Below are 22,892 nucleotides of genomic sequence, written 5' to 3' on the forward strand. Positions count from 1 at the left end.
CGCGGTTCAGAACCTATGGCCGGAGACGAATCTGAGGTTCCGGTGACACAGGCCCCGCTCGAATTTGGATATGTGTGCGGCTCCAACGCCGCTGAGTCTGCGGCTTCCATGGTGGGGTTGAGCTTCACGTCCTCGGATGGCGCAATCTTCTCCGAATCTAGGGCCAGAGCAGTTACATGCGCTATCTCCTGAGCACGGTCCGATGAAAAATTTAGGTCATGTTCATCGTGGTGGCAGGGAGCGGCCATCATGGGCTCGAATCCATCGGAGATCAAGTCTCCGTGGATATCAGCCACATAATTCAAGCTTCCAAACCTGACCTAATGGCCAGGGGCGTAGCTGTCGATCTGCTCTAGATGGCCAAGCGAGTTGGCCCGCAGTGCGAAGCCGCCGAATACAAAGATCTGTCCGGGGAGGAAAACCTCCTCTGGACTGCATTGTTGTAGATGATTGTTGGAGCCATCAAACCTTTTAGTGACGACGCAGCGGAACTCTCAATGAAAGGACCAATGTTGGTGTCAAAACCGGCGGATCTCGGGTAGGGGGTCCCGAACTGTGCGTCTGAGGTCGATGGTAACAGGAGGCGGGGGACACGATGTTTACCCAGGTTCGGGCCCTCTCTATGGAGGTAATACCCTACTTCCTGCTTGATTGATCTTGATGAATATGAGTATTACAAGAGTTGATCTACCACGAGATCGTAATGGCTAAAACCCTAGAAGTCTAGCCTGTATGATTATGATTGCCTTTACGGACTAAGCCCTCTGGTATATATAGACACCAGAGGGGACTAGGGTTATACAAAGTCGGTTACAGAGAAAGGAATCTACACATCCGAACACCAAGCTTGTCATCCACGCAATTGAGAGTCCCATCCGGACATAGGTGAGAGTCTTCGGTCTTGTATCTTCACAGCCCATCAGTCCGGCCCATGTCAATAGGCCAGGCGCCCAAGGACCCCTTAATCTAGGACTCCCTCAGCCGCCAAGGGATCTGCCGGAGGGGCCGGCAAGGCGGCTGTCGAGGACGCCGCCAAGGGGCCTACTGGGGAGGCCAGCAAGGCCATTGTAGAGGAGGCCAGCAAGGCCGCTACCGAGGAGGCCGCCAAGGAGCCTGCCGAGGAGGAGGTGGTCGATGACCAACCCACTTCCTCTACAATCCCCGACCTGAGCAAGTACTTGAAGGTGGCGATGATCTGTTCATCAGCATCCCAGGAACGACAAGCACCGGAGTGCCAGCCAAAGGGGAGGTGTTCGACGACGAGGTCCTCACCGCTGCCGGGCTCCAAGTTGTTGATGAACCGAGCATCGGCAGCAGCGGCTCCAAGGAAGATCAACTCCTTTAGGCCATGAGCACTGATTTCCAGAAGCTCCAGGCGCTCTATCGCACCCGCAAAGATAAGGTGGACTCTAGGATGGCGGCCGTGGACAAGGCAGAAGCAGACTTCCAGGAGCGCATTTCTCAGATGCATGTCTAGTTCGCCGAGGCCCAGCAGGATCTGAAGGCCACCCATCTCTAGCTGGGCGAGCGCCAGCGAGAGCTCCTCCTGAAGCAGGCCGACATTGAGAAGGCCCAAGAGGTGGCGAAGGCACAGGCCGCCATGGATGAAGCTGACCAGACGCAACGCTGCATCCTGCTTGACACCCAAGAAGAAGAGCTGGTTACCCGTGAACAGGCGCTTGCCGCCAAGCTTCACGCCAAGGACGAGGAGGTCGAAAAGCTTGTCGCGCAGCAGACCCAGGAGATGAAGTAGGAGCACAAAGGCGCGCTTGACGCTCTGGCCCTGGACCATGCCAGCAAGCTGAAGGAGGCCGTTGACGGTGTTGAGGCCGCAAAGGTCGCCAACAACGAGCTGGCCGACAAGGTGGAGAAGCTGGAGCTAGAGCTGGAGGAGGTGAAGAAAGAGATCTTGAAGCTGAAGAAGGACAGGGACATGACTGCCCACACCTTGGCGGACTTGCAGGTCACCATCTCCAACAAGACAAAGCTACTCTCCGAAGCCAACAATTCCATCATCGATCTGAAGCTGAAGCTGGACACCTTGGAAGGGACGCTTTCAGAGACCAGGGCCCGTGAAAAGACCCTGATCAAGGATCTCGTGGATGAGAGGTAGCTGCTGCAGAATGCCACTGCCACCCACAACGACCTTCTGGATGGCACGAAGCTCTGTACCAGCTGCCTTTTCGACGTGGCAGAGAGGCTCACTATGCAGCTCTCCGTCATGAGCATGCCGAACTTAAGGTTCTCCCATGAGGTTAATGTGACCGATAGTGCCAGGCTGACCCTGTTCTTCAAGCGCATCCTCAACGCCCTGGTGCTGCTCCACTCCAACCAAGCAACTTATCTGGCCATTGAGGCTCAGAAGCTCTGCCGGGGTGCCCTGATCAAAGTCCTCACCAAGGTGGCGTTCTGGAACCCCAGCGTCGACTTCTCCAACGTGCTTGAGAGCTTGCCAGAGGATGCGGACCTCAAGGCACTCGAAGAGCGTATCGAGCCCATCGTCAGCTGTGTTGACGGAGTCAAGAGGTTGGAAGGCCAGCGCTGGGACTAGCCGCTCCATTTCTCATTGCCACTGCGAATTCATACCCAAGACAATTTTATCTTGAGCTAGAACCACGTCAACCACTGATGTAATATAACTTTGCCATGCTTTGAAATGAATACATGTTATCTTCTTGTTTGATTTCTTTTTGTATGTACTTCACCCTACGCTTAGTTGGATAGGCTTGCCGGCACGTAAACCCTTACCGTGAGTGCTTTGAGGAACAGATCCTTAGCAGCCTGCTGGGGGTATCGCTGCCGGGCAAGCCACCTTGCCGTTCTTGGCGCAGCCATTTGAGCTGTTGAGCGGACTCGAAACAGAAAAAGGGCATTGCCAATAGTGGAAGGGTTCCTTTGCGTAGAGGTTTTCCATATAAGAACCGGAACCATTCGAGGGAAATAACCTTACAAGAAGGAAATCACTCAAGGGTTGACATGACTTAGCTTTTTGTTGCTGCGCGGATCATCGTTGCGGCTGCAAACGACCCCGCTCGTCTGGGTGCTGGTGCCAAAACAACGTAGATTGTCTTGATTGTCGGCGTCCTAGATTTGGGGGTATCCAGCCCTACCTGCCTGCGGCCCACCACGTGGCTCGATCGACGGCCGGCCAACCTTCAATAACAACACCACAGGACCTTCGTGAGGGGCCAAGCCTCACGAGGCGGACAGTGCCAAGACCCCCGAGGGGACCGGCCTCCTCAAGCTGGCTCCTGAGGGGCGGAGAGTTCCATGAAGGTTACCTCATGAGGCTCAGCTGGCGTGAGCAATGATGACCAAGACCAGGCGGGCCCTAGGCGGGCGCAGAGCACAGGTTTACTCTTCGCTGCAAAGGAGGCAAGCCACAGGTGCGAAGTCCTGAGGAACTGGCCAAAGGTTTCCATTCTGGTGCAACGAGACCAAGACCGCCAGGATGGCAGGGCGGAGGTCGTCGATGAGCCCACTGCAGCGTCATGACCAGAGGCTTTTCGCAGGCGAAGACTACTTTTGTCAGGATAGACTGTACTACTTGTCCCCTTTCAAATACAGCCGTTGTGGGATCCCTTCATATTTGGGAAGAGGACCAAGGCCACTATAAATAGGACTAGCCACCACCATAGAAGAAAACAAGTAGAACCAGCATACACCACACCAGCTCAAGAACACCTCACCTCCTGAGGCTTGTTCATCCACTGTACTAGCTCATCCTCAGCCCTTCGAGGCAATCCACCAAAACGTTGGAGTAGGGTATTACACCACAAGGGTGGCTCGAACCAGGATAAAATGTTGTGTCCCTTTGTCCCCTTGAGCTTGACGCGCTAGGCTTAGGAGGATCGCGAGTAGGCAGGCTAGGTAGGTTGACATCTCCGCACACATCCTAGAGTTCAAACCTCTCAAGGGTTTGCTGATCCCATAATCTGACATTTGGTGCGCCAGGTAGGGGTGCGTCGGATTTTCTCTTCCGTCGACCAGTCCTCTGTTGCTCCACCGACGCCATGGCTGACATCCCGAGAGTGCACGTCGAGCACTGGGTCGTCTAGGCCTCCTCGGCAGCGCCCGCTGACGAGGAAGAGCTCCACTCCGCCCTGCTCGTGGACCATGTTCCGCCGGGGGCGACTGGCCGCGGTGGGCGTGCAGCGCAAGCTTCTCCACTAGCACCACGCCGCAGCTGCGCCGCTACGCGATCTGCAAACTATGCTGCAGCAACTGCTCCGCACACGCGCAGGGAACAAGCAAACATGCAGGCGGCGGTCATCGTAGCCCGAGAGCTCTTACGATGCAGGCTAGTGGAAAGCAGCCGCGACGCCCTGCTGGAACGGGTCGCCAAGCTGCTGGATGCGGCATGCAGGGGGGCGGCGCTGTTCTCCACCCTGCCCACATCGCAGGCAGTGGTGGGGGCACGCGCTCATCCCCGACACAACCATGCACCCCCTTCCAGGGGCCCTGGAGAGCCTCTCGACACCGACCAGCCCCGCGGAGCAGCCCGCGCCACCCCGAACGTGCCCCCTCGGTGCGGGGCTGCTCCAGGCGACATCACCAGGGGCCGCGTTGGAGTGCTGGCCCCTGGCCAACAAGACCAGAGGGCGACTGAAGAAGGCGGGAACGTGAGGCGGCCGGGCAGCGCTTCTGGTGTGAACATCCCGGAAACCTACATCCCCATCACGATGGACCCAAGGCACGCGCGGGGACAGGGCCCCAGCTGATCCCCCATGCCAGGCTGGGCGCTGGATATACACGAGGCCGAGCTCTCCTTTGAGCCGCCACCAAGCCCTGCCAACATTTCCAATGGCAACGACCTCTGGGTACAGCTAACGATGCAGGAGCATGCTTACGCTGACCATGGATCACAGGTGAACCAGGGTGCGGCTGCCACCAGGACCCTCAGGACGTCGGATCCCCTGTAGGAGCACGAAGGACGTTGGGAGAAACGCGGGGGAAGACCGGCGGCAGGTCCCTCCTCGCGACGCGCAGAGCAGGACCCTGCCTGGAGGTAGGTTCCCCACCGGGGAAGGCGCCGGTGAGCCCTTCTCCCTGGTGGGGGGCCTACGGTCGCCGCTAGCGTCCCCATGGCCCCTTGGTCTTGTCCTGGCTTCCGGTCTCCCCAATGGTGGTCAGGGGTGGCCCACGGCGGGGTCCTCGTCGGGCGACATGAAGCAAGGCTTTGGCCTGTGAGGGTCTCCACTCGTGACACTCTCACGTAATAATGAGTGGGGCTGTACACGCCCCGAAGTCTCCTGAGTGCCGCCCTGGGGCCTCACGGGGGCTCCCTCCCACTTCCTAGTGGAAGCACCATGCTCCGCGCTGGCCATCGACACTGTCCCCAATGACTATGCCCAGCCAGTGTAAGCACTTAGCTCCACGCTAGTGAGAAGACTGAAGACTAGCTAGGCGTCGGACGCGGCCGTCTGTTTTTTTGCCTCCTTTTTGTACTTGCTTGCCGACTTTTTGAAGCATCTTGGTTTCGTGCATTTATAAAAACGGGGGGACTTTTCTCGTTTCATGTTGCTCTCTTGCCTTCAGTTCTTGCGTTCTTTCTAGAGCTCGTGACTGCTATTCTGCCCTCAAGCGCCTCGTGGGTGGGGGCTGGGTACGGTGTACACGCTGGTGCCGATCGCTCCCCCAGGGGGCTCGAGTGTGCGGCCGCCTCTCACGCCCACCTTGTCACGGTCTGGCAATTGGCTCCTCATGAGGCATTCTACGGCAGGCCGGTAGGCCCCTCGAGAGGCGTAGAACCTTGCAAGCCTGCAGTGGGCTCGCCTCAGGAGAAGGAGCACAACCGCGACACCGGGCCTCGCTCAGCAGCCCGCAGCCCTGCGGGGCCCCGCTCCGGGTACCACATTAAAAAACATTTAGCGGTCTTACACATTATAAGGGGCACCCCCTTTCCAAAATGCTCTCACAAGGATGCGTTTAAGTTTTCTTCATACAGGTCAAAGCAAAAGAAACACAGGCCTAGCTGGACGCCCCCTCTTCATTACCTCCGTCCATGCCATTTGCATCAAGGCCGCCGTCCTCCTTGTCATCACCATCCGCGCCAGCTTCTTCAGCCGCGATCACGACCGTGTCGTCCTCCGAGGCAAATTCTTCTACCAAGGCGTCCACATGGTCATCCACCCACCCGGCCAGGTTGTCTTGGACAACCGAGGGCATGGGGGGTAACACAGCATCAAAGTCAAAGTGGGGATCACGGTTGAGGAGGTGGCTGAAGACACGCGAGAACGCGCGCCCTAGAAGCCCATGGCTCCTCTCTACTACAAGCTCGTGAGACCTTGCAGCCCGAGTCTCTAGGCAGGTCACAATGTCGGTGAAGAAGTTCAGGTGGCTGGCGTAGTTGTTCTCGTGCGGGTGTGGAGTGCTCTCTTTGCAAATGGTGCCCAGGGCAGAGTTAGCTCTGAGTCTGAGGCCCTGAAGCATCGAGGCGTGCTCGCGCAGCAGCGTCTGGTGGCGATTTGCTTCGCCCGCGGCCCTCTCCACCAGAGCCACGACGTCCTTGATCTGCTGATGAAGAGAAGACAGCTCGGCTCGCGCGGAGGCCAAGGCATATTCAGAAGAAGTTAGGGCTTCTCGAGCAGCGCTCTCATGCTGCTCCACAGACTGCAGCTCAGTCTTTAGGATGGAGGTCCGGCCCTCAAGCTCAGCCTTGAGCAGCTCCAGGTCTAGGTGGTGTCTCCCAGCCAACTCGGCACGCGCCTTTGCCACCCTCTCCTCCACCTCCAGCTGGACCTGAGCTTCTCGGGCGGCGACGGCGTCCTCAGCCGTGGTGGCCTGTCGCTCCCTCACCTCTAGCCTCTCCAATGCCAAGCTATGTTCCACGGTCTCCAGCGTCAAATCTTCATGGCGCCTCAAGAGCTCCGCCTCGGCAAGGGCCACCTCACCTGGTGAGGAGGCCAGCAGGGTGCGATGCTCCTCAACTTCGCGCTGCAGAGCCGCATTTGAAGACAGAAGATCTTGCTCCCACTCCTCAGCTACCTCATGGTGGCGGTTGGCTGCCTCGGCCTCTTCCATGGCGTGGGCGCAAGCTTTGTGAGTAACCGCAAGCGAGGCTGCTGCACGCGCTTCAGCTTCATCATGCTGAAGCTTTCCAAGGTTTATGGCAACCTTCAGCCGCTGCCACTCATCCTCCAGGCGGCAGTTCTCTACCATAAGCCTAGTATCGACGTTGGCAAGCTCCCCGCCAATATGGACCATCGCACGCATTGCTTCACCGAAGAGCCCGAAGCACACAGCGCTGCGCCTGCGAGCAAGCGCGAGCTCATCGCCAAGACCTTCGCTGGCTCCAGAGGCTGCTCGGGAGGTGCTGGGTGCTCCGCCAGCCACCGGCCGGGGGCTGGCTGGTGTAGCCCCACAACTTGAAGACGAGGGCCGCCCAGGGGGCACCCCCTGCCAGCAATGACAAGAGGAAGGATCACCGATGCACCCCCCATCTCGCAGGCAGAGTCGTGGGGAGAGGGAGCATGGGGCCCGGTTCTGGGGCACCCTCGCGACGTCGTGTTAATTAGAGTTGGTCCCACGCCCTGTGCAGGATCGGGGCGTTGGGGGATGCATGCATGCATCAAGCTAGAATCCTTGGGGGTGCTTGCCTCCCGAGGTTTTGCCTTCGTAGGGGCCCTGCAAAACCCCAGCCATGAGAAAACGCAGCGTGCAAGGAGGTCAAGAGCAAAGGTACTTACTCACCGGCAGCCACATATCTCCTCGACTTTAGCGGCCGACGGGTGCCATCATTGTGGCACGGAGACATCTTCCTCTTCAGGAGCGACGCAATGCATAGGCGGGGTCGACCAGACCCAACGGGTGATCCTCAGGAGGGGAGCGCTTGTCGGGGCATCTGGGGTAGGAGTCCCAAGGGCAGGGGCACCCGGCAAGACCTTCTGGCTCACGACTCTGGGGCCGTTGGTGGGCTCCTCGCCGTCAGCAGCCACTCTGGAGCCACCACCCTGGGCGTTAGAAGCCTCTGCCTCCGGAGATTGGGGTTGCATCGGTTCTGCGGCAGGTCCTTCCAGGGCCCCAGAAGCCTCGGCCTCCTGAGCCATGAGTGAGGCCGGGCCTCCGGAGGAGCTCTCTACAGCTAATGGAGGCGCGCGCCCCCTGCCTCCACACTCGGGGCGCATGCGGTAGGGTCGATCAGGAGAGGAGCCACGAAGACGGGGTTCTTGCGGGGCCCCTCAAGGCCCTCGGGAAGCAACCCACACTCGTCGAACAGAGGCATCTTCCCAGCGAAGGCCACCTTGTTCGAGCACAGATAGAGAAGGAAGCCACCCCCCGGAAGGTCAACAGGCTCGGACTCGCTGGTCAGAAGCTTGAGCACCATGCCCAAGGTGTCAGCAGCAAGCAACGGCCTCTGCAGCCTCATTGGATCTCCGACGCCTGTGAAGTCCCACATCAGGCGAGAATGGCGATGGAGGGGAGCAATGAGCTGCTTCACGAATTCCTTCACCACTATTGGCGCTGCCACCTCCAGTTCCTGAAGCCTTTCCAGTCTCGTCCAGACGAAAGCAAGACGCCGGTCGGAGAGCCTCCCATGGCACCAGCCAGAGCTAGGTGAGGCCGTCGCTCCAGGAGTCAAGAGCAGAGGGCTGAATGCACGGGCATCCATAAGAAGCCACTGCTTCCGGAATCCCTTCACAGTAGGCGAGAGCTCGAAGTCAATCCCCGAACCAGCGGTCGCAGCCACGGCTTCAAGGGTCGTGCACCCGGAGCATCGGCGGACATCGACCAACCGAAGCAAGAAAAAATGGCAAAACAAGGCCACGGAGGGAGCGATACCTACCATGGCCTCACAGAGGAAGGCAAAGAGGGCGAGAAGGATGACAAAGCGGGGATCCAGCTGCAGCAGATGGATCTGGTAATGCGACATCACAACGTTGAAGAAAGGGGAGAAAGGAGGAGTCAACCTAGCAAGAAGAGCATGGAGATAGATGGGGATCTCGGTGGCGCTCATCTTTCTGGTTCGCCAAGATGCAGGGCGGACAACCGTCGCCTTCCCCTCATTGGAATCGGCGGCGAGCGCATGGAAAACCTTGTCCAGCCCCTCCTCATTGATCATCGTCGACTGCTCAAGGGCTGGCTCTAGGGCCGATGGAGGACCGACCGAAGCGAGCGGCTTCACCTTCTTCTTCCTCGGCTTGGGGGCCATGGCGGGTACAAAAAGAGGGCAAGGCATCGGCGCCGGATCTATGGATGCGGCGGCAAGATTGGGAAGGAGGAAACAAGAGTCGAGCATGGTAATTTGCAAAGGGTGAGCTGCACTGACAACGGGCAGCTACTGGGTCTGTAGGATATCAAGGCGGCATGGGGAAGTGGAGATGCCCACGTCCGATCAACCGCCATGTGTCTTCAAGGCTGCAGGCTGTTAGGGCCCGCGGTGCTCCGCACTTGCCCTTTGGCTTTGCCTGGAAGCCAAGTCCGAGCGCACCTTGGGCCCGGGGGCTACTGTCGGCGTCCTGGATTTGGGGGTATCCAGCCCTGCCTGCCTGCGGCCCACCACGTGGCTCCATCGACGGCCTGGCATGACCCAGCTTTAACAACAACACTACAGGACCTTCGCGAGGAGCCAAGCCTCGCGAGGCGGACAGCGCCAATACCCCCAAGGGGACCGGCCTCCTCAGGCTGGCTCCTGAGGGGCAGAGAGTTCCATGAAGGTTACCTCACGAGGCTCAGCTGACGTGAGCAATGACGACCAAGACCAGGCGGGCGCCAGGAGGGCGCAGAGTGCAGGTTTCCTCTTTGGTGCAAAGGAGGCAAGCCATAGGCACGGAGTCCCGAGGATCTGGCCAAAGGTTTCCATTCTAGTGCAACGAGACCAAGACCGCCAGGACGGCAGGGCGGAGGTCATCGACGAGCCCGCCGCAGTGTCACGACCAGAGGCTTTTCGCAGGCGAAGACTACTTTTGTCATGATAGACTGTACTACTTGTCCCCTTTCAAATCTGGCCGTTGTGGGATCCCTTCCCGCTCATATTTGGGAAGAGGACCAAGGCCACTATAAATAGGACTAGCCACCACCATAGAAGAAAACAAATAGAACCAGCATACACCACACCAGCTCAAGAACACCTCACCTCCTGAGGCTTGTTCATCCACTGTATTAGCTCATCGTTAGCCCTTCGAGGCAATCCACCAAAATGCTGGAGTAGGGTATTACACCACAAGGGTGGCCCGAACCAGGATAAACTGCTATGTCCCTTTGTCCCCTTGAGCTTGACACGCTAGGCTTAGGAGGATCGCGAGTAGGCAGGTTGGGTAGGTTGAGATCTCCGCACGCACCCCAGAGTTCAAACCTCTCAAGGGTTTGCGGATCCATAATCCGACATTGACCTCCACTACCATCAGTGTCTACCCCGTCACCTGTTCGCGCTGGCATGGGCGGACCGGCTCTAGACGAACCGATCACTGTGATCGTCTTCTTCTTCTTCAAAGCCATGGCGATGAAGAAACTGCTCCATAACTACTAGACCAGATTTTCACAGCTTCGACCCCCTACCTGGCGCGCCAAAGATGTCAGGGGAAACGACACCTGTGGGACCATGAGGATCCCTTCTATGGTTGGCGGGGAGAGAGCTGCGCAAAGAGAAGGTATAGTGATAAGTGCGAGGGATTTTTACCCAGGTTCGGGCCGCAGTGGTGCGTAAAACCCTAGTCCTACTTGAGTGTATATCTTGTGTTCTTGAGTTCTTGAACTAGCTATGGTGCATGCCCAGTCCAAAAGGTCCAAATCCTTCCTAAGTACGGCTCAGGCCTCCTTTTATTTGTCAAAGAGGTCGCCATAGTGGCACACAGGAGGTGGAAAGTATCTATAGTGCACAAGCTTATCGCTGACATCATAGGACAAACGCATTTAATGTGCTGCCTACGTGCCCTCTTACTTTATCAGTTATAGTAATAGAAGTCGTCCCATCCATCGCCACCTCTCCTTGCCTTGACATGCATCTAGGCTGATGAGGCATGCAACGCTAGGCTGGCTAGCTGCTGCTATGCTGGCACGGTGGTAGAGCCTCCACGAAGATCTTCATGCCGCCACGTAGGCGCCTGCCTAGTTGGCAAGCTGGTCGTCGCGCTCGAATGGTCGTGAGGTGGCGAAAAAACCTTGTCGGGTGCAGGCCTGGCTGTGGCCCTACAATTGTCCCCGGCAAGGTCTTGTTGGGGCCTTGCAGTTGCCCCCGACAAAGGTCTTGTCGGGGGTTTTTGCTCTTCAGTCTCCACGTAGACATGCAGACCACCAGTCTTCACAAAGATATGCATGCTACTAGGCATGCGTCCCCGAGTATTGGCCTTGATGTTGTCGATGGTGTCAAAGCTCTTAGCCTCAAGGGTGATGACCTTGCTGGTGCTTCACAGGCTGCCCCGGCAAGGGTCTTGCTAGGGCTACGTAGGTCGCCCCGGCAAGGGTGTTGCCGGGGGAGGTCCAGCTAATCTTCTACCCTTTGTTTACTATCTTGAATGCTGTCTTGGTAGTCTTGTATTCTATTGCCTACTGCCCCGCCAAGCCCTGTCGCCGGTGTGGCTACGACTGCCCGTGCACAAGTAAGGGGTACAGAAGAGCCCATACTTTTGTACACTGACATGAACCCAACGAGGAGCAGAAGGAAATGACAAGTGGTTTTCAGCAAGGTAATGTATGCAAGTGCTGAAATTATAAGTAACAGAGTAGTTTGATAACAAGATACTTTGTAACGAGCAAGTAACAATAATAGTAACAAAAGTGCAGCAAGGTAGCCCAATCCTTTTGAGGCAAAGGGCACGCCAAAACGGTATCTTATAATAAGCAAAGCATTCTTGAGGGTATACGGGAATTTCATCTAGTCACTTTCATCATGTTGGTTCGATTTGTGTTCGCTACTTTGATGATTTGATATGTGGTTGGATCGGTGTTTAGGTGCTGTTCTTACTTGAACAAACCTCCTACTTATGATTAACCCCCTCGCAAGCATCTGCAACTACGATAAAAGTATTAAGAATAAATTCTAACCATAGCATTAAACTTTTGGATCCAATCGGTCCCTTACGGAATAGCGCATAAACTAGGGTTTAAGCTTCTGTCAGTCTCTTAACCCATCATCTAATAACTACTCCACAATGCATTCCCTTGGGCCCAAATATGGTGAAGTGTCATGTACTCGACGTTCACATGACACCACTAAGGGAATCACAACATACATACTATAGAAATATCAAACACATATCAAGTTCACATGATTACTTGCAACATGATTTCTCTCATGACCTCAAGAACAAAAGTAACTACTCAAAGTGATAAACATGCTCAAGATCATAGGGGTATTAAATAGAATAATGGATTGACATGTCCATTTTGCATCATGTTTTCCTACTGTTATTTATTATGTTCTATTGTATAATAATGCTTTTTGGAGTAATTCTAATGCCTTTTCTCTCATAATATGCAAGGTATACACAAAGGGGGAGAATTCTAGCAGTTGGAAATCTGGACCTGAAAAAGCTACGTCAAGCTACCTATTCTGCACAACTACAAATGAGTTGAAACTCCACAAGGATTTTTATGGAATATTTAAGAATTATTGGAGGAAATAGTACCACAAGGGGGCCACCAGGTGGGCAGAACCCACCTGGGTGCGCCAGGCGGCCTAGATACGCCCTGGTGGGTGCTGCCCTCCTCGGCCCACCTTCGGTGCCCATCTTATGGTATATAAGTCATTTTGGCCTAGGAAAAAAAATAAGGAGAGGACTTTCAGGAGGAAGCGCCGCTGCCTCGAGGCGGAACTTGGGCAGGAGCACTTTTGCCCTCCGGCGGAGCGATTCCGCCGGGGGAACTTCCCTCCCGGAGGGGGAAATCATCGTCATCATCATCACCAACAACTCTCCCATCTTGGGGAGGGATATCTTCATCAACATCTTCAATAACACCAACTCCTCTCAAACCCTAGTTCATCTCTTGTGTTCAATCTTTGTACCGGAACTATAGATTGGTGCTTGTGGGTGACTAGTAGTGTTGATTACATCTTGTAGTTGATTACTATATGGTTTATTTGGTGGAATATTATATGTTCAGATTCATTATGCTATTTAATACCCCTATGATCTTGAGCATGATTATCATTTGTGAGTAGTTACTTTCGTTCTTGAGGTCACGGGAGAGATCATGTTGCAAGTACTCATGTGAACTTGATATGTGTTCGATATTTTGATGATATGTATGTTGTCATTCTCTTAGTGGTGTCATGTGAACGTCCACTACATGACACTTCACCATATTTGGGCCTAAGGAAAATGCATTGTGGAGTAGTTATTAGATGGTGGATTGCGAGAGTGACAGAAGCTTAAACCCCAGTTTATGCGCTATTCCGTAAGGGACCGATTGGATCCAAAAGTTTAATGCTATGGTTAGAATTTATTCTTAATACTTTTTCGTAGTTCCGGATGCTTGCGAGAGGGTTAATCATAAGTAGGAGGTTTGTTCAAGTAAGAACAGCACCTAAGCACTGGTCCACCCACATATCAAATTATCAAAGTAGTGAACAGAATTAAGCCAACATGATGAAAGTGACTAGATGAAATTCCCGTGTACCCTCAAGAACACTTTGCTTATCATAAGAGACCATTTTGGCCTGTCCTTTGCCTCAAAAGGATTGGGCTACCTTGCTGCACTTTTGTTACTACTGTTGTTACTTGCTCATTACAAATTATCTTTCTATCAAACTACTCCGCTACTTACAATTTTAGCACTTGCAGACATTACCTTGCTGAAAACCACTTGTCATTTCCATCTGCTCCTTGTTGGGTTTGACACTCTTACTTATCGAAAAGGCTACAATTGACCCCATATACTTGTGGGTCATCAAGGCTATTTCCTGGCGCCATTGCCGGGGAGTGAAGCGCTCTTGGTAAGTGGAAATTTGTAAGGAAACATTATTACTACATGCTGAAATTTATTGTCACTTACTACTATGGAAAACAATCCTTTGAGGGGTTGTTCGAGGTATCTTCACCTCGATCGGAACCACAGTTAGTTGCCCCTCAACCTACTGCACCTACTGGAATTATTGAATATGAAATTCCTTCGGGCATGGTAGAACAACCACTAGCTAATCCTTATGCAGGAGATGGAACTGAACATCCTGATATGCACTTGATATATGTGGATGAAATTTGTGGATTGTTTAAGCTTGCAGGTTTGCCCGGAGATGAATCTAAGAAAAAGGTTTTCCCTTGATCTTTGAATGGAAAAGCATTGACATGGTATAGGCTATGCGATGATATTGGATCTTGGAACTGGAATCGGTTAAAATTGGAATTTCATCAAAAAATTATCCTATGCATCTAGTTCACCGTGATCAGAATTATATATATAATTTTTGGCCTCAGGAAGGAGAAAGTATCGCTCTAGCTCGGGGGAGGCTTAAGTCAATGTTATATTCATTCCCCAATCATGAGCTCTCAAGAGAAATTATTATTCAGAATTTTTATGCTCGGCTTTCTCGTAATGATCAATGCATGCTCGATACTTCTTGTACTAGTTCTTTTATGAAGAAGACTACTGAATTCCTGTGGGATCTTTTAGAAAGAATTAAAAGCAACTCTAAAGATTGGGAACTCGGCAAAGGTAAAGAGTCAGGTATTGAACCTAAGTTTGATTGTGTTAAATCTTTTATGAATACCAATGCTTTTCAAAAGTTTAGCACTAAATATGGACTTGACTCTGAGATAGTAGCTCCCTTCTGTGAATCTTTTGCTACTCATGTTGATCTCCCTAAGGAGAAGTGGTTTAAATATTATCCACCTATTAAAGAAGAAATTAAAGAATCGGTAAAAGCTAAAGAAGAAACTATCATTTACAATGTTGATCCAGTTGTTCCCACTGCTTATATTGAAAAACCACCTTTCCCTGTTAGGATGAAGGAACATGCTAAAGCTTCAACTATGGTTAACAAAAGTTATGTTAGAACACCCAAACCATCTGAACTAATCAGCGTTGAACCTAGTGTTTCTGTGATTAAAGATCTCTTAGTCGATAATATTGATGGGCATGTTATTTACTTCTGTGATGAAGCTTCTAGAATTGCCAAACCTGATAAAAAGGATAAACATAGACCAGTTGTTGGCATGCCTGTTGTCTCAGTCAAGATAGGAGATCACTGTTATCATGGGTTATATGACCTAGGTGCTAGTTTGGGTGCTATTCCTTTTTCCTTATATAAAGAAATTAAGAATGAAATAGCACCTGCTGAAATAGAAGGCATAGATGTCACTATTAAACTTGCTAATAGAGATACTATATCACCAAGGATTCCTAGAGATGCTGAAGTCTTGTGTGGGAAAATAAAATACCCTATTGATTTTCTTATTCTTAGCTCCCCACAAGATGATTTTTGTCCCATTATTTTTGGTAGACCTTTCTTGAACACCGTCAATGCCAAAATAGATTGTGAGAAACAAACTATTGGTGTTAGCTTTGGTGATGAATCTTATGAATTTAATTTCTCCAAGTTTAGTGGACAACCTCATAAGAAATATTTGCTTAGTAAGGATGAAATTATTGGTCTTGCTTCTATTGTTGTACCTCCTACTGATCCTTTGGAAAAATATTAGCTAGACCATGAAAATGATTTGCATATGCGTGAAAGAAATGAAATAGATAGAATCTTTTTCGAACAACAACCTCTGCTTAAACACAATTTACCTACTGAAACTCTAGGAGGTCCTCCTCCACCTAAAGGCGATCCTATGTTTGAATTAAAACAATTGCCTGACACTTTGAAATATGCTTCTCTTGATGAGAAAAAGATATATCCTGTTATTATTAGTGCTAACCTTTCAGAACATGAAGAAGAAAGATTATTGAAAGTTCTAAGGTAGCATAGAGCTGCTATTAGATATACTTTTGATGATCGGAAGGGCATTAGTCCCACTCTATGTCAGCACAAGATTAATATGGAATCTGATGCTAAACCCGTTGTTGATCACCAATGTCGGTTAAATCCGAAGATGAAAGAAGTGGTAAGAACGGAAATATTGAAACTTCTGGAAGCAGGTATAATCTTTCCTATAGCTGATAGTAGATGGGTAAGTCCTGTTCATTGTGTCCCTAAGAAGGGAGGTATTACTGTTGTCCCTAATGATAAGAATGAGCTTATTCCACAAAGAATTGTCACATGCTATAGGATGGTAATTGATTCTAGAAAATTAAACAAAGCAACTAGCAAAGATCATTACCCTCTTCCTTTTATCGATAAAATGTTAGAAAGATTATCTAAGCACACACATTTTTGCTTCCTTGATGGATATTCTGATTTTTCACAAATACCTGTTTCACAAGCTGATCAAGAAAAGACCACTTTTACCTGTCCTTTTGGAACTTATGCTTATGTATGCCCTTTGGTTTATGTAATGCACCTTCTACCTTTCAAAGATGTATGAGTGCTATATTCTCTGATTTTTGTGAAAAGATTGTTGAGGTTTTCATGGATGACTTTTCTGTTTGTGGGAAGTCTTTTGATGATTGTTTAAGCAATCTTGATCGAGTGCAGAGATGTGAACAAACAAATCTTGTCTTGAATTGGGAGAAGTGCCACTTTATGGTTAACAAAGGTATTGTTTTGGGCCATAAAATTTCTGAGAGAGGCATTGAGGTGGACAAAGCCAAGGTTGATGCAATTGAGAAAATGACATGTCCTAAAGATATCAAAGGTATTCGTACTTTCCTTGGTCATGCTGGTTTCTATAGGTGGTTTATCAAAGACTTTTCTAAAATTTCTAGGCCTCTTATTAATCTTTTGCAAAATGATATTCCCTTTGTGTTTGATGATGATTGTTTAGAAGCCTTTGAAACACTAAAGAAAGCCTTAATTACTGCACCTGTTGTTCAACCACCTGATTGGAACTTGCCTTTTGAGATTACGTGTGAGGTTAATGATTATGCTGTTGGTGTTGTTCTAGGACAAAGAGTTGATAAGAAATTGAATGTTATTCATTATGCTAGTAAAACTCTAGACAGTGCTCAACGAAATTATGCTACTACTAAAAAAGAATTCTTAGCAGTGGTGTTTGCTTGTGATAAATTCCGATGTTACATTGTTGATTGTAAAGTGACTGTTCACATCGATCATGCTGCTATAAAATATCTTATGGAAAAGAAACATGCTAAACCTAGACTCATTAGGTAGGTTCTTCTACTAAAAGAATTTGATTTGCATATCACTGATAGGAAAGGAGCAGAGAACCCCGTAGTTGATAACTTGTCTAGGCTTGAAAATATTCTTGATGACCCACAACCTATTAATGATAGCTTTCCTAATGAACAATTAGCTGCAATAAATGTTTCCAATAGTACACCTTGGTATACTGACTATGCTAATTATATTGTTGCTAAATACATACCATCTAGTTTCACATACCAACAAAATAAAAAGTTCTTCTATGATTTAAGGCATTACTTTCGGGATGACCCACATCTTTATAAAGAAGGAGTAGATGGTATTATTAGCTATTGTATACCTGAGCATGAACAGGAACAAATCCTACGGAAATGTCACTCTGAAGCTTATGGAGGACATCATGCGGGAGACAGAACTGCTCATAAGGTATTGTAGTCTGGTTTTTATTGGCCTACTCTCTTCAAGGATGCCCGTAAGTTTGTCTCGTCTTGTGATGAATGCCAAAGAATAGGTAATATTAGTAAGCGTCAGGAAATGCCTATGAATTATTCACTTGCAGTTGAACCATTGGATGTTTGGGAATTTGATTTCATGGGGCCTTTTCCTTCCTCTAATGGGTATACACATATTTTGGTTGCTGTTGATTATGTTACTAGGTGGGTAGAAGCTATTCCAACCAGTAGTGCTGATCACAACACCTCTGTTAAAATGCTTAAGGAAGTTATTTTCCCAAGGTTTGGAGTTCCTAGATATTTAATGACTGATGGTGGTTCACACTTTATTCATGGTGCTTTCCGTAAAATGCTTGCTAAGTATGATGTTAACCATAGAATTGTTGGGGAACGTAGTATGCAATTTCAAAAAATTTCCTACAATCACGCAATATCTATCTAGGAGATGCATAGCAACGAGAGGGGGAGAGTGTGTCCACGTACCCTTGTAGACCGAAAGCGGAAGCGTTAGTTAACGCGGTTGGTGTAGTTGAACGTCTTCACGATCCAACCAATCCAAATACCGAACGTACAGCAACTCCGTGTTCAGCACACATTCAGCTCAATGATGTCCCTTGAACTGTTGATCCAGTACAGGGTCGAGGGAGAGTTCCGTCAGCACGACAGCGTGGTGACGGTGTTGATGATGTGATCTGCGCAGGGCTTCGCCTAAGCACTATAACACTATGACCGAAGGAGTAAACTGTGGAGGGGGGCACCGCACATGGCAAAGAGAATAATTGATGTGCCTCTGGGGTGCCCCCTACCCACATATATAAAGGAGGAGAGGAGGAGGCCGGCCGGCCCCTGTAGGGCGTGCCAAGAGAGAGGAGTCCTACTAGGACTCCAAGTCCTACACTGGTACGCGTCGGTGCTATACAAACGGTTTTAAACCCCTTTCCGCGACGACATTTGGAACCGTCGCCAAGTGAGTGTGGGCGATAGGGGGTCCTTCCCACACGACCCAGAAACCGTCGAGGGTATGGAGCCATGATCTAGAGGCCTTGCAAAACGTAATTGTGTGCGATGCATCACACACTAAATTCTTTCGCACGTGTAGTATCGGTGATTAAACGTTTCTAATGACGCAGTGGAACCAAACGGTGTGTTGTAATGAACCGTTTGGGAAACAATATGTAAGGCACACGGGCCAACATATGAACTGTGTGCGATATGTGCCCTATCACACACGAGTTTTCTGCGGAACCCGTCTGCCATGCAAGAATCCATCGCACATGTTCTCCCAACATTTACCGTCTACGATAATGTTCTATCACAAATGGTTCAGGAGCCCCTTCGCACACATACAAGTGCTGCAGACCGTTTGTGATTTGTTGTGTATCATTGACGGTTGCAGCTAGAGTGATGTCTGCTTTTCTTTTGGGATCCCACATGTTTCCTGAAAAAACTACGACTGGGATTGTATTTTACATTGGGCACGGTTTACTGAGTTCTCATGTGCGATAACGTGATATCACAAACGGTTCCGGAGAGCCTACGCCCATGTAGTAGCACTGCAAATCGTTTGCGATCTTCTATGTATCACCGACGGTTCCGCTACGATTGACGTATGCTTTCCGATGTGGGATCGGATACACTCATTTAGTTGAACCGTGTGTGGAGCAATTGCCAGGTTAAAACAAAAATATCCCATTTTGAATCGGCATGCAAAAAGCAAATTCGCCACAATATTCAATTGAACAAATAAACAAAAATATCTCATTTTGAATCGGCATGCAAAAAGAAAATTCGCCACAATATTCAATTGAACAAATGGTGTCCACAGGAAGAACATTCATCAGACTTCGCAACAATTTTAATTGAACATATGGTAGCTAAATTCCAATGATTTGTGCACACATATATGCAATAATTAATCATAGTGTATGAAATACGAAGACCTCATCAGATGGAAAACAATGGATCCATGCATATATGTTTAGAGGCTAACTCCTACTCAATGTTTCAGGAGAAGGCATGCTGAAATCTTCATTATCACCAGTGGGATAGATGTAGTGATTTAGGAAGAAGTCGCTAATAAATTTCCGAACCATCAACAATTCAACAGCCAGGAGTGGTTCAGGGGTCCTCGGTTCTAAGATGAGTTGCAGTATTTTTAAGATCAAAATGTTACATATGAGTGGAGTAGAAGATATTAATTAAGATAGACTTACTAGTACTAATTTGCAAGGATCGTCACAACTATCAGCATATTTGCAGATGGTGATCATGTGTCTGCAAACATAGTATCCACAAAGGTTGGTCCCTGCTTCTTGCTGAGGACACTGAAATTTTTTGTACAGAATTAGTCATGTATTTGTCCTGTTAGGAACAACCTAATGGTGTTAGATGCATTATTTTTTCTTTGGACAAAATAGAAAGAGGTTTATTTAGAAGCTTGAACATTTGACTAGCGTAAGAAAAGGTATTTGCAGACTATTGGATAAATTTTCCAAAATAACGGATTTCGGTGTGTTACCAGAGAAACGATCTCGTGTTGCAGAGGTAGTTCCCTCTTGAACAAGTTCCCTGGTTTAGTTTTCCACAATGCGAGGACACTGCAAATGAAGATGAATTTTTACAACATCAATTATTGAACCAGATATGAATGCAAATTAATTTCAACATCATAGAATTCAATACCTATCAATGAATTGCTGAAGATGCGTCAGATCCTGAGCGTTTGTTGACTCTCTGAGAGAATCGATGTAGTAAACTTTGTTCTTGTTTGGAACAATGAATACCAATATCCAGTGACCGCTACATATTAAGAAAGCCATGAACATATGAATTGTGTGAAAATCTGAAAGACAATTAGTGTATGTGTGGTTGTTTACTTGACTCACCTTTCATGATATGGTCAGAGAAATGATTCTGCATGGGACGTGTTTTAGAAGATACGGACGATCGTGTCAACGGCCCAGTCCCGTTCGTCCTTACCATGTAATGTTGTGCCATTTGCTAATGCATGATCTATGAAATACACACTCTCCCTTTTTCTTCTCTGCGCGTTCAATCCCCTGAGAGGAATAAAATGTAGTTAGCTATTTATCATTTATAGCCTTGTATGGAGAAGTTGATCAGTGTTAAGTACTTACAAAATTAGGCATCTAACAAGAGTGGCATCAAGCTCGTTGAAGTTGAAGAAGAGATGTAAGTCCTCGAAACTCACATCGAATGAACCATCATTGTGTCAGACATGATCTCTGTTGAAGTGGACTAGCAAACCATGATGACCTGGTGACATTTGATCCATGCAATATTCATGTAACTTGCCGCAACTGGAGCTGCACTCATCAAAGTATTCGCCAACAAGAAATGGCTGGCCATGGACGTAATTGCATACTTCAAGTACGTCTGCTTTACTTTTAGCAAGCACCAATTCTAATTCTTCATCATCCATGTTGTCAGAAATAATATTACTCCCTGATTCGAACAACCTACTGTTAATTTGGTTCCGGGTGATGAGTGCTTTAAGCAAGAGGCAATTGTTCTCTTTCCTCTTCACTCTCCCGCCACGCTTCTTCATGGGTGTAGGCTTTTTGGCCACTTCTTTCTTGATACTTGAAGCATTTCTGGCAGAGCATCTGGTTGGCTGCAAGGTAGACTGCCGAGCAGATGGTGAAGCTTTGACGGACTACTTAACAGACGATTTATCTTTTCCTAACCATTAAGCTGGCAGTGCTGCTTTGATGGACTGCTGGGCTGTAGGAGTAGAGGCATCAGACTAATGACCATGCGTTGAAGCTAAGTCTGGTTTCTGCGCAGGTGGTGCCAACTTGTCGGTGTGTTGAGGAGGCCGTGCCAACGCGTTGGTTTGCTAAGCAGGAAGTGCTGACGCATTGGTATGCTGATCACACGACTACGGACCAATGGACTGATGATCAGTCGCTTCTGGACCTACAGACTGCTTAGCAGGTAGTTCTGAAGCATCAGACTGCTTAGCAGTCCGTTCCACCAGGTTGGTCTACTGAGCATGTGCTGCAGTTGGGTCTCCCCCTGTTGCTTCAGCGGCCGACATTTGAACCAGTGGCGCATCTTCAGCAGTTGTAGGCCTTGCCACTGGCTTCTTTGGGGCGGAGGATGACATGGCCTGTACGCCACAAAGTCGGGCCGGCTGATCACAGGTTGATGCATCAACCGTCGGATTACGAGTATTAGGTTCTGTGGGGGAAGCATGCGAGAGCTGCTATGGCAAGGAGAGCATCACTGGTTGAGGGGCGACATTGGTTGCTCTTGGCGGGGTTTCGGGGACCTCATCGATGAACTCTATTTCCTTTCGTGGCCACTAGATGTGGTGTAATAGTGTTTCTCCCAAGGTCCTTTGCTCATCACGAACATCTGTAGTCTCAGTGTCGCTGGGGTCAGCTGATGCACAACTACTCTTGTGCTGTGTTGTCGCGCAATAAGCAGCATCCTCCGTGCCCGCCTCCCCTCCCATCTGCTGGCTATCTGTCAGTGTTAGAGTCTTCCCAATAATCATCGACTGCTAAAGATCCTTTCAAACAGCCGGATACATTTCCTTCATCAACCTTTCATACAATTCATTCTTCTTTATTTCACTCTTCGCTTTTTTCATGCTGAGCCTCTCTTCTTTGCTGAGTGTGAAAGCCCTCTTGTGTGGGACATTAACACCTATACCCCTTGCAGAGCCAGGGGGCTCTTTTGTTTCCAGAGCAATGGACAGAATGTCACATGGCCCTGAGTTCATGTAGAACCTTCCAGGGATCTTGGAAGCCTCTACTATCACTTGATACAGTTTTTCGTCATGTGAGTTTTTAAAGTAATAAGTTCCATCATCACGCCTCATTGCACGTGCCCGCAAGTAGTCTTTGGCGCGTTTGCCCCAGATTTCACTAAAGGCCGGTTCCCCACCCGCCGCTACTTCTTTGTCCTCCTGGTCCCATATCGGTTTCATGCCGTAGTATCCTGCCACACCCATATGGTGGGGGGTGTGTGTTCTTCTTTTGAAGTTCCGATTGCTTGAAACTCTTCTCACCAAACTCTTTAGTTGCCCCGACCCTTTTGACTTTTGCCCAGCCTGCCTTTGTAATTTGGGGGTATGCGGGGATTGGGTCCTTTCCTTCACTCAAGTACTTCTTGTACAGCACGTGCTTCCAGTTTCTCCAAGCATCCCTAGCCTTCTTCAGTGCAGTGTGTTCCACCTGCATTCTCCACTGCTCTGGAACTTTGAAGTGATCCATGATCTCCTGGACAATCCGCCACAGTGTTTCTGTGCCAGCCTTCCGAAACCCCGA

This window comes from Triticum dicoccoides, chromosome 1B (assembly GCF_002162155.2).
Source record: "Triticum dicoccoides isolate Atlit2015 ecotype Zavitan chromosome 1B, WEW_v2.0, whole genome shotgun sequence".
Taxonomy (NCBI): domain Eukaryota; kingdom Viridiplantae; phylum Streptophyta; class Magnoliopsida; order Poales; family Poaceae; genus Triticum; species Triticum dicoccoides.